The following is a 12578-nucleotide window of genomic DNA, read 5'->3' as shown; positions in this document are numbered from 1 at the left end:
AACGAACTATACAAATCAAACTAACTGTGTAAACAATCAACCATACAAATCAAACTAACTGTGTAAAGAACGAACTATACAAATCAAACTAACTATATAAACAACGAACTATACAAATCAAACTAACTGTATATACAACGAACTATACAAATCAAACTAACTGTATAAAGAACGAACTATACAAATCAAACTAACTGTATAAACAACGAACTATACAAATCAAACTAACTGTGTAAACAACGAACTATACAAATCAAACTGACTGTATAAACATCTTACTATACAAATCAAACTAACTGTATAAACAACGAACTATACAAATCAAACTAACTGTATAAACAACGAACTATACAAATCAAACTAACTGTGTAAACAACGAACTATACAAATCAAACTAACTGTATAAACAACGAACTATACAAATCAAACTAACAGTATAAACAACGAACTATACAAATCAAACTGACTGTATAAACAACGAACTATACCAATCACGAACTGTACAAATCAAACTAACTGTATAAACAACGAACTATACAAATCAAACTAACTGTATAAACAACGAACTATACAAATCAAACTAACTGTATAAACAACGAACTATACCAATCAAACTAACTGTATAAACAACAAACTATACAAATCAAACTAACTGTATAAACAACAAACTATACATCTCAAACTAACTGTATAAACAACGAACTGTACAAATCAAACTAACTGTATAAACAACGAACTATACAAATCAAACTAACAGTATAAACAACGAACTATACAAATCAAACTGACTGTATAAACATCTTACTATACAAATCAAACTAACAGTATAAACAACGAACTATACAAATCAAACTGACTGTGTTAAGAACGAACTGTACAAATCAAACTAACTGTATAAACAACGAACTATACAAATCAAACTAACTGTATAAACAACGAACTATACATCTCAAACTAACTGTATAAACAACGAACTATACAAATCAAACTGACTGTATAAACATCTTACTATACAAATCAAACTAACAGTATAAACAACAAACTATACATCTCAAACTAACTGTATAAACAACGAACTGTACAAATCAAACTAACTGTATAAACAACGAACTATACAAATCAAACTAACTGTATAAACAACGAACTATACAAATCAAACTAACTGATTAAACAACGAACTATACAAATCAAACTAACAGTATAAACAACGAACTATACAAATCAAACTAACTGTATAAACAACGAACTATACAAATCAAACTAACTGTATAAACAACGAACTATACAAATCAAACTGACTGTGTAAAGAACGAACTATACAAATCAAACTGACTGTATAAACAACGAACTATACAAATCAAACTAACTGTATAAACAACGAACTATACAAATCAAACTAACTGTATAAACAACGAACTATACAAATCAAACTGACTGTGTAAAGAACGAACTATACAAATCAAACTGACTGTATAAACAACGAACTATACAAATCAAACTAACTGATTAAACAACAAACTATACAAATCAAACTAACAGTATAAACAACGAACTATACAAATCAAACTAACTGTATAAACAACGAACTATACAAATCAAACTAACTGTATAAACAACGAACTATACAAATCAAACTGACTGTGTAAAGAACGAACTATACAAATCAAACTGACTGTATAAACAACGAACTATACAAATCAAACTAACTGTATAAACAACGAACTATACAAATCAAACTAACTGTATATACAAAGAACTATACAAATCAAACTAACTGTATAAACAACGAACTATACAAATCAAACTAACTGTGTAAACAACGAACTATACAAATCAAACTAACTGTATAAACAGCGAACTATACAAATCAAACTAACTGTATATACAAAGAACTATACAAATCAAACTAACTGTATAAACAATGAACTATACAAATCAAACTAACTGTATAAACAACGAATATACAAATCAAACTGACTGTATAAACAACGAACTATACAAATCAAACTAACTGTGTAAAGAACGAACTATACAAATCAAACTGACTGTATAAACATAGAACTATACAAATCAAACTAACTGTGTAAACAACGAACTATACAAATCAAACTAACTGTATAAACAACGAACTATACAAATCAAACTAACTGTATAAACAACGAACTATACAAATCAAACTAACTGTATAAACAACGAACTATACAAATCAAACTAACTGTATAAACAACGAACTATACAAATCAAACTAACTGTATAAACAACGAACTATACAAATCAAACTAACTGTGTAAAGAACGAACTATACAAATCAAACTGACTGTATAAACAACGAACTATACAAATCAAACTAACAGTAGAAACAACGAACTATACAAATCAAACTAACTGTATAAACAACGAACTATACAAATCAAACTAACTGTGTAAACAACGAACTATACATCTCAAACTAACTGTATAAACAACGAACTATACAAATCAAACTAACTGTATAAACAATGAACTATACAAATCAAACTAACTGTGTAAACAACGAACTATACAAATCAAACTAACTGTATAAACATCGAACTATACAAATCAAACTAACTGTAATATACAACGAACTATACAAATCAAACTGACTGTATAAACATCGAACTATACAAATCAAACTAACTGTATAAACAACGAACTATACAAATCAAACTAACTGTGTAAACAACGAACTATACAAATCAAACTAACTGTATAAACAACGAACTATACAAATCAAACTAACTGTGTAAACAATCAACCATACAAATCAAACTAACTGTGTAAAGAACGAACTATACAAATCAAACTAACTATATAAACAACGAACTATACAAATCAAACTAACTGTATATACAACGAACTATACAAATCAAACTAACTGTATAAAGAACGAACTATACAAATCAAACTAACTGTATAAACAACGAACTATACAAATCAAACTAACTGTGTAAACAACGAACTATACAAATCAAACTGACTGTATAAACATCTTACTATACAAATCAAACTAACTGTATAAACAACGAACTATACAAATCAAACTAACTGTATAAACAACGAACTATACAAATCAAACTAACTGTGTAAACAACGAACTATACAAATCAAACTAACTGTATAAACAACGAACTATACAAATCAAACTAACAGTATAAACAACGAACTATACAAATCAAACTGACTGTATAAACAACGAACTATACCAATCACGAACTGTACAAATCAAACTAACTGTATAAACAACGAACTATACAAATCAAACTAACTGTATAAACAACGAACTATACAAATCAAACTAACTGTATAAACAACGAACTATACCAATCAAACTAACTGTATAAACAACAAACTATACAAATCAAACTAACTGTATAAACAACAAACTATACATCTCAAACTAACTGTATAAACAACGAACTGTACAAATCAAACTAACTGTATAAACAACGAACTATACAAATCAAACTAACAGTATAAACAACGAACTATACAAATCAAACTGACTGTATAAACATCTTACTATACAAATCAAACTAACAGTATAAACAACGAACTATACAAATCAAACTGACTGTGTTAAGAACGAACTGTACAAATCAAACTAACTGTATAAACAACGAACTATACAAATCAAACTAACTGTATAAACAACGAACTATACATCTCAAACTAACTGTATAAACAACGAACTATACAAATCAAACTGACTGTATAAACATCTTACTATACAAATCAAACTAACAGTATAAACAACGAACTATACATCTCAAACTAACTGTATAAACAACGAACTGTACAAATCAAACTAACTGTATAAACAACGAACTATACAAATCAAACTAACTGTATAAACAACGAACTATACAAATCAAACTAACTGATTAAACAACGAACTATACAAATCAAACTAACAGTATAAACAACGAACTATACAAATCAAACTAACTGTATAAACAACGAACTATACAAATCAAACTAACTGTATAAACAACGAACTAAACAAATCAAACTGACTGTGTAAAGAACGAACTATACAAATCAAACTGACTGTATAAACAACGAACTATACAAATCAAACTAACTGTATAAACAACGAACTATACAAATCAAACTAACTGTATATACAAAGAACTATACAAATCAAACTAACTGTATAAACAACGAACTATACAAATCAAACTAACTGTGTAAACAACGAACTATACAAATCAAACTAACTGTATAAACAGCGAACTATACAAATCAAACTAACTGTATATACAAAGAACTATACAAATCAAACTAACTGTATAAACAATGAACTATACAAATCAAACTAACTGTGTAAACAACGAACTATACAAATCAAACTAACTGTATAAACAACGAATATACAAATCAAACTGACTGTATAAACAACGAACTATACAAATCAAACTAACTGTGTAAAGAACGAACTATACAAATCAAACTGACTGTATAAACAAAGAACTATACAAATCAAACTAACTGTGTAAACAACGAACTATACAAATCAAACTAACTGTATAAACAACGAACTATACAAATCAAACTAACTGTATAAACAACGAACTATACAAATCAAACTAACTGTATAAACAAAGAACTATACAAATCAAACTAACTGTATAAACAACGAACTATACAAATCAAACTAACTGTGTAAACAACGAACTATACAAATCAAACTAACTGTATAAACAACGAACTATACAAATCAAACTAACTGTATAAACAACGAACTATACAAATCAAACTAACTGTATAAACAACGAACTATACAAATCAAACTAACTGTGTAAAGAACGAACTATACAAATCAAACTGACTGTATAAACAACGAACTATACAAATCAAACTAACAGTAGAAACAACGAACTATACAAATCAAACTAACTGTATAAACAACGAACTATACAAATCAAACTAACTGTGTAAACAACGAACTATACATCTCAAACTAACTGTATAAACAACGAACTATACAAATCAAACTAACTGTATAAACAATGAACTATACAAATCAAACTAACTGTGTAAACAACGAACTATACAAATCAAACTAACTGTATAAACATCGAACTATACAAATCAAACTAACTGTAATATACAACGAACTATACAAATCAAACTGACTGTATAAACATCGAACTATACAAATCAAACTAACTGTATAAACAACGAACTATACAAATCAAACTAACTGTGTAAACAACGAACTATACAAATCAAACTAACTGTATAAACAACGAACTATACAAATCAAACTAACTGTATAAACAACGAACTATACAAATCAAACTAACTGTATAAACAACGAACTATACAAATCACACTAACTGTATAAACAACGAACTATACAAATCAAACTAACTGTATAAACAACGAACCATACAAATCAAACTGACTGTATAAACATCGAACTATACAAATCAAACTAACTGTATATACAACGAACAATACAAATCAAACTGACTGTATAAACAACGCACTATACATCTCAAACTAACTGTATAAACAACGAACTATACATCTCAAACTAACTGTATAAACAACAAACTATACAAATCAAACTAACTGTATAAACAACAAACTATACAAATCAAACTAACTGTATAAACAACGAACTATACCAATCAAACTGACTGTATAAACAACAAACTATACAAATCAAACTAACTGTATAAACAACGAACTATACAAATAAAACTAACTGTATAAACAACGCACTATACATCTCAAACTAACTGATTAAACAACGAACTATACAAATCAAACTAACAGTATAAACAACGAACTATACAAATCAAACTAACTGTATAAACAACGAACTATACAAATCAAACTAACTGTATCAACAACGAACTAGACAAATCAAACTGACTGTGTAAAGAACGAACTAAACAAATCAAACTGACTGTAAAACAACGAACTATACAAATAAAACTAAGTTAAACTATAAAAACATCATGTACATTACAATTAAAACGAACCATAAAATCAACGAACTATTCAATTCAATCCTGTAAACAGTATATCTAATATAAGGTCAGTATATATGTTCCTGATCAAACTGACTATAAAAACAACATACTATATAGTTTAAAAAATTATAAAAACTTCATACTGAATAGATCAAACTAACTATAAAAACAACATACTGTACAAATCATTAGAACTATGAAAAACAACTAACTATACAAATCAATATAACTTTTAACCAAAGGAAAATATAGTAGTGAAATTCGGATATCATTCTGTAAACATCTATTATTGAAATACTACAGTGAATGTAATAAAATTGAGAATGGAAATGGGGAATGTGCCAAAGAGACAACAACCCGACCATAGAGCAGACAACAGCAGAAGGTCACTAACAGGTCTTCAATGCAACGAGAAATTCTCGCACCCGGAGGCGTCCTTCAGCTGGCCCCTAAACAAATATATACTCGTTCAGTGATAATGAACACCATATTCGTTATGACTATATTAAACAATACGGTCGGGTGCATTTCAATTAGACTTCGAGAAACTAAGACTATTTTAAAACAGGACTAAACAATAAGTAAATAATGTTTGGCGTAATCGAAAACAACATGCGACCGTGCGTTTTGAGATTTGCTGTTTTAAATGCAAAATAGGTATTTATAACTGTAATTCTAAAAATGTACACAGACTGTTCTATGAGTATTATATGCTTACTTTTACGACACTTTGTCTTTGAAGGAAAGTATGTTGTTTCTGTAGATTTAATCCTCGCTCCGATTTCCAGCAACGTCCTATATAAACTGTGTGGTGGTCATACACCTTGTAAACAGTTCCTTCACTACGATCATATTATACATTCTCGACAGGTATACGACATGAAATCATACAATTCCATGCTACATGTACTATATCCCTATTTTCAATTTAAATATGTTATGTAAACCGTTTGTTTTTTTTAATTTTTGAATGCGTATTTGTTTCGGGCATACCAAAAAATAGCCTCTGTTAATAATCCACATAAATAATAAATAAATACATTATTTCAACATATACACTTAAGAAATACAAACCGAGAAAGTACATACACTTTAAAACTTTAATTATAGAATGAGCTTATTTTTCTAACGTGGTAATCAATAATACTTTTATTTAAAGCAAACATCAGGTTAATAGATATACAAATGTACAAAGGCAGATCATAATAGTTAAAAGGTACGCTATTAAAGTGGAAACACGTGATAGGGTATGGCCCTAGAGCACAAAAGAAGATAATATATTATTTAAATCATAAACCTTTTTTTCGAAAAATGAAAATAGGCTGTAAAAATAAAGAAATACCGCTAAGTTTTTATCCATGTTTCTTTAACCTTAAAAATTGAAAGAACATCCCACATTCCAATTTGAAATTATTGAGGAGCGGTAGGACCTGTACCTGGACCTGTACCTGCATGAGCCAATCTTTCCCCCAGGGAAATTTTTAATCATTACCATTCTTCCCCCGCGGAAATTTGGCAATACGTATAGATATAGTCACTTTTCCCCCATGCCAATCTTTCCCCCATACTATAGATTTCACTATATTTATACAAGTCTGAAAATTAAACCCAACAAAGTTAGAATTTATATTTTTGTGCTGACAAATATTTTTTGTCAATTTACATTAACACAAGTCTGTCTATACATGTTCATCATTCTGTAAATGTGTCAACTTGTTTGTTTTTATTTCCACCAGTCTTTTATCATAGTCCGTCTACATTTTCAACAGTCTGGATATATGTTTCCACAAGTCTGTCTTGGTCCACTAGTCCGTCTACATTTTCATCGGTCTGTCTAGGTGTCCACCAGTCTATATGCATTTTCAAAAGTCTTCATATTCACCAGTCCATCTTTGTGTCTACTATTCTGTCTACATGTCCACCAGTCTGTCTCCGTGTTCAATAGTCTATCTTCTTGTTTACCAGTCAGTTTACGTATTCATTAATCTGGCTTCTATACCAGTCTGTGTAAGTGCCCACCAATCTGTCTATACATGTCTACCAGTCGGTCTATATGTTCTTATAGTGTGCTGTCTATGGCTGATTTTTTTTTGGGGGGGGGGGGTGAATGTTTAAAGACGCCACCTTCTTTGTGTGTCATTCCGAAGCCAGGAGCATGTAGTTCAATTATGTTGTTGGTTAATATTGGTTAATTGTTAATTTAATAACCAAACAGTCAACAATAAAATATAAACATGTATATAAAGATAACACATGTATATTAATACAATGAAGTTTTCGTACCGCTAAAATAAGAAGAAAAAAATGTTGCTATTTTCTTTTTAGATAAAAATTTGGAACTAACGTTATAATTCAAGGGGGAAACATTAGCTTTTCGTGCTATAAGGGAGAAAAATTGGCTTGATCCTGGTTTTCCCCCCATAACTCTGAGGGCGGGAAAAGATGGATCATGCCAATTTTTCAGGGGGGAATAATTGGATCGACCCAGTTTTCCCCCCGGAAAAATTGGCATGGGGGAAGAATGGCTATAGGACACCGGCATGTACCCATATCATACAAGTAAACTAACTCCAGATAGAATCATATTCATACATCTTATCTCATTCTATCCCTCGTTTGTTTACTCTTTGTCAGCATAAAAGCGAGTTTAATATTTTGTAACAGCGACAGTATGGTGGTGCAATCACGAAAGCTAAATTCCTTTTTTTCCGACACAACTGTTACTACCGATGATGCTACCGAATTGCTGGTGGAGAAGGAATCAGAAGAATTAAGACGTCGATCATTATGTTGTCTTGATGATAGTGTGCTACCGCTAAAAACACATTCTGCCCTGAAACGATTGAAAACTTGGGAAAGGGCATGAATGAGTGGCGAGAGATTGTGCTGTCTTGCCAGGCTCCATGTTCATCCGATAAGGATGTCAGCAGACAAAATATTCTGAAACAATTTGACGAAACCGGCCATAGAAAAATTGACAAACTCTACTGAAGCGATGTTGTTTTAAGTTCTGGCGACAGACTCAAATTGAATGGACGTCAGGATCGGGTAAATCTGTTAACGGTATTTCATTGGTTATAAATATTATTTAATTGCTGCTTCGTGGTTGCTTCCGGAATGATTTTTGGGGAAATGAAGGCCAAATTAACGTCTGATTGGCTATTATTGAGTGGTATGCATTATGTGTCAACGCGTCCGTATGTGCGGTAGGATAAAAATCATGATAGTAGGTCATCGATATAAATTATAATAAAGTGTTCATTTGCTATCATAAAGAGCTATAATGTTTATTAACGAAGCACTGTCAATTTAATGCAATTTATTAAATCAATACAATTCTGTGATAATGAAATCATGTAATCTTGAAATTATGTTGCAATATGGTACGAGGCTGTATATTTATGTATCATTGATAATTTGATATTCTTTAAAAATAGAACAGTAATACACACAATCTACACTTTAGACTGTGTATTAAAACGGTTGAATGATTGAGATGGCCACAGACCACAATTAATTCCTCTATCAGTTCTTTATAACGTTTTGTATCATTAAAATTTTTTTTGTGTGTAATGTATAGTCCTAGTCCAAATATATATCCAAAATTCAGAAAGATTGAAGCAATCACTTTTACAAATTTAGCCAATACACATCCATACCCCTATTGACAAGTCAAGAGATGTTCCGAAAACTGTAAATATGACCTTTTTGCACTTGGCCTAATCACTCATTCCATATCAAAATTAGTTTAAATACAACATCCAAAAATTTATTTCATCTCTCTTCTTTCATTTCCACCCAAAAAAATCTAAGAAATGAGTGAGGAAGGGAAAGAAAAAAAATTAAGGAAAAATACACTCTAATTAAAAGGAACTATATTCGGACAACTAAAAGCGGGGTCATTAATTGTGGTCTTGGGCCAGATACGTTAGTGTTAGATTGCTCCGTGTAACACTTATCAATTCAAAGTTTTAAAAAGCTTTAAAATTTTAGATTTTTGGAATTTTGATCAAAGTTTTAAAATATCAAAATTTCAAATTGTGTAAAAGTTTTGATTTTTTTAAATTTTAACCAAATAATTAAAATACTAAAATTCTAAATATCGTTTTTAAATTTGATAGTTTAGAAATTTGATCAAACTTTAAAAATACTAAACCTAACGTGCAATTTTGATTATTTCACTTTTTGAATGTTTGATTTTTTAATCTTTTGATTAAAATATCAAAAATAGAAAAGAGGCAAAAAGAGGGATACCTGTAAACTGCGAAACGAAACGATACAGAATGAAATGAAAACATGCTGATACATAAAAGTTACTGTGTAAAATAAAACCACAGGTACGGACAGTTCTATGAGGTGAAAAATAGGTTGACAAAATAAACATTTCTCAAAAGAAGAGAATTCATTTTGAAACAAGACACACGGCTCTGATAATGACCATTTTACATAATGGTTTACCCAGCACCCATATTTAAGGAGTAACAGTAAAAACTGACAAAAGACTGAGTATATTTGTGTTTTCTGTTGGACTTTAAGCAATGAAATGGTTCAATACACGTTGTATTATCTCATTTGATTTCAACTTTTTTGGTTTTGCTCTACGATTTCTTACTTTCTGCAATCTTGTCGGTAGATGAATAAAACTTTAACGATCATCTTTAACGTTTTAATCAACAACAATTTCCTTTTTCTATTAATTGCTGGCCTTAGATATTCAGCTTTTAGCGTTCCTGATCCAGAAAAGCGCTTCAGTCGTTTCTTTTAACGTTTTGTTTTCATTTTTTTATCATTTGCATGACGATCGTATATTGCCTTGTATCAATGATATCAGTTCTAAGTGATGGTACGGTAGGAAATCTAAATCACAATGAACGTTGTGCTAGTCTGAAATGTGGGAGGTTTTCGATATCTTTTTACGCCGAAATTAAGACTAAGATCAAATATTAGTATCTTAAAATCAGAAAATTGTTATAAGGTATCTACAAAAATTCATAGATAGATACCCGGATGTAAATTTTGTATTTGCGCCAGACGCGCGTTTCGTCTACAAAAGACTTATCAAAAACACTCGAATCAAAATAAGTTAAAAAAGAAAGCCAATAAAATCAAATTAAATTAATAAAAAGGCAAAACAAAAGAAACGTTAACATTCAAGTTATCGTTCTGGTTTTGTAAAATTTGAACACATTTATGATATAAACGTATACCATAAACATTATTTTCAGCCTTCATATTTATGTAAACGTTGCCGCTGTACATTATGTGCCCATCTATCCATTTGCAGGTGTCTGCATTTTGAAAATTAAAAAAACTATTTATAATAGTTTATATCAGCATACTACCTTCCTTTTCAATTTCTATATGCAAGTCCAAAAATCTGAGGCAGACCTCGCAGTATCTTTTGTATCCTTTATTTTAGGTTTGATATTTATAGAATACAAGTACACACCCGTGATATAGCGGGTCCGTGACTGAATTAAAGTATATAACTATGCCTAAGCCTTATTTTAGTAATTGGTATTGTCATCTGATAAAGTCATGTCGATTATAAGATACACAGTTTTCTCTGCTTTCAAATCTTTCTGTTTGAACCCGTCGACCTGGAACTTATCAATTATTGGAAATATTAATTATTTGGAAAACAAAAGGTCCAGGCTATCCAGGAATGGGGTATTTTTTAATCAACAGCATTGTCCTATATTAGTTATCTTAGAAAGTCTTGCTGATTGCTGAATAAAGCTACAATAGGGAACAATTTGACGATGATTGAATTTAATAGTGTCAGCCCTTTGATTATGACCCGTGTATATATCAAAATCCTAAATACACCGTTTGGTGGTGCGCCTGTCAAATGCGGAACGTACAGATAAGGTAATGGTGGCACGGTAGTATTTCCTGGCCCATAAAGGGATAATGATAGCCTTTTTAAAATTTTCACCACTTTCTAACACTGCAAAAAATTCTACATTCACAGTTAACTGAAGTACTTTCATTTTACTATTCAGAAATGAATTTGAATATGTATCATGACATTATACTTTTTTGCTATTTTTAAAAATCTAAGGCCACTAGTACTTTTAGGTCTTTTACGGTGCAGTGAATACAAAATTTAAAAAAATTCTCAAAAATTCCTTTTCATCTGTATGTAAAATTATTTCATATTTTTCTACACCTGATTCCCTCAGTTTGGGAAAGTATGTTCAGTTGATACTGTATTTTTTGTCCAATCACACTGTTTAGATACATTTACCTAAGTAGGGTACACAAAAGAGCAACCTAAATTCTGGAATGCAAATACTACCGTGCCACCTTAAAGCTAACAGGTGAATATACTATTGGTATCGGTATCAGATTAGACCCGGAACTTGTTAATTATTGGCAATATTAATTATGTGGCAAACAAAAGGGTCTGGAGTGGTGTAATTTTTAATCTACACCATTGTCCTATATTAGTTATATATAGAATTGAATTCTTTGATTTGTCGTTTTTACCCGATGACGGCTGACAAATTGGACCTCGTAATTTTAGTATTATAGATAGTTGATCATATCAACAAAGTTGGTTTTCTCGCT

The 12578-nt window shown here is 30.3% G+C and overlaps 1 protein-coding gene across 1 annotated transcript in view; it reads right to left on the bottom strand.

Annotated features, from left to right (window-relative positions):
- The window catches only part of LOC139514530 (uncharacterized), a 50250-nt gene extending 43140 nt beyond the window's left edge, over positions 1–7110 (bottom strand). The window contains exon 1 of the mRNA XM_071303889.1: positions 6724–7110. The gene's annotated coding sequence lies outside the window, so the exon portion shown is untranslated. The remainder of the gene's footprint in view (positions 1–6723) is intronic.
- Between the last annotated feature and the right edge of the window lie 5468 nt (positions 7111–12578).

This window comes from Mytilus edulis, chromosome 3 (assembly GCF_963676685.1).
Source record: "Mytilus edulis chromosome 3, xbMytEdul2.2, whole genome shotgun sequence".
Taxonomy (NCBI): domain Eukaryota; kingdom Metazoa; phylum Mollusca; class Bivalvia; order Mytilida; family Mytilidae; genus Mytilus; species Mytilus edulis.
Note: the sequence above shows the minus strand (reverse complement) of the source record. Positions and strands in the feature narration are given on the sequence as shown.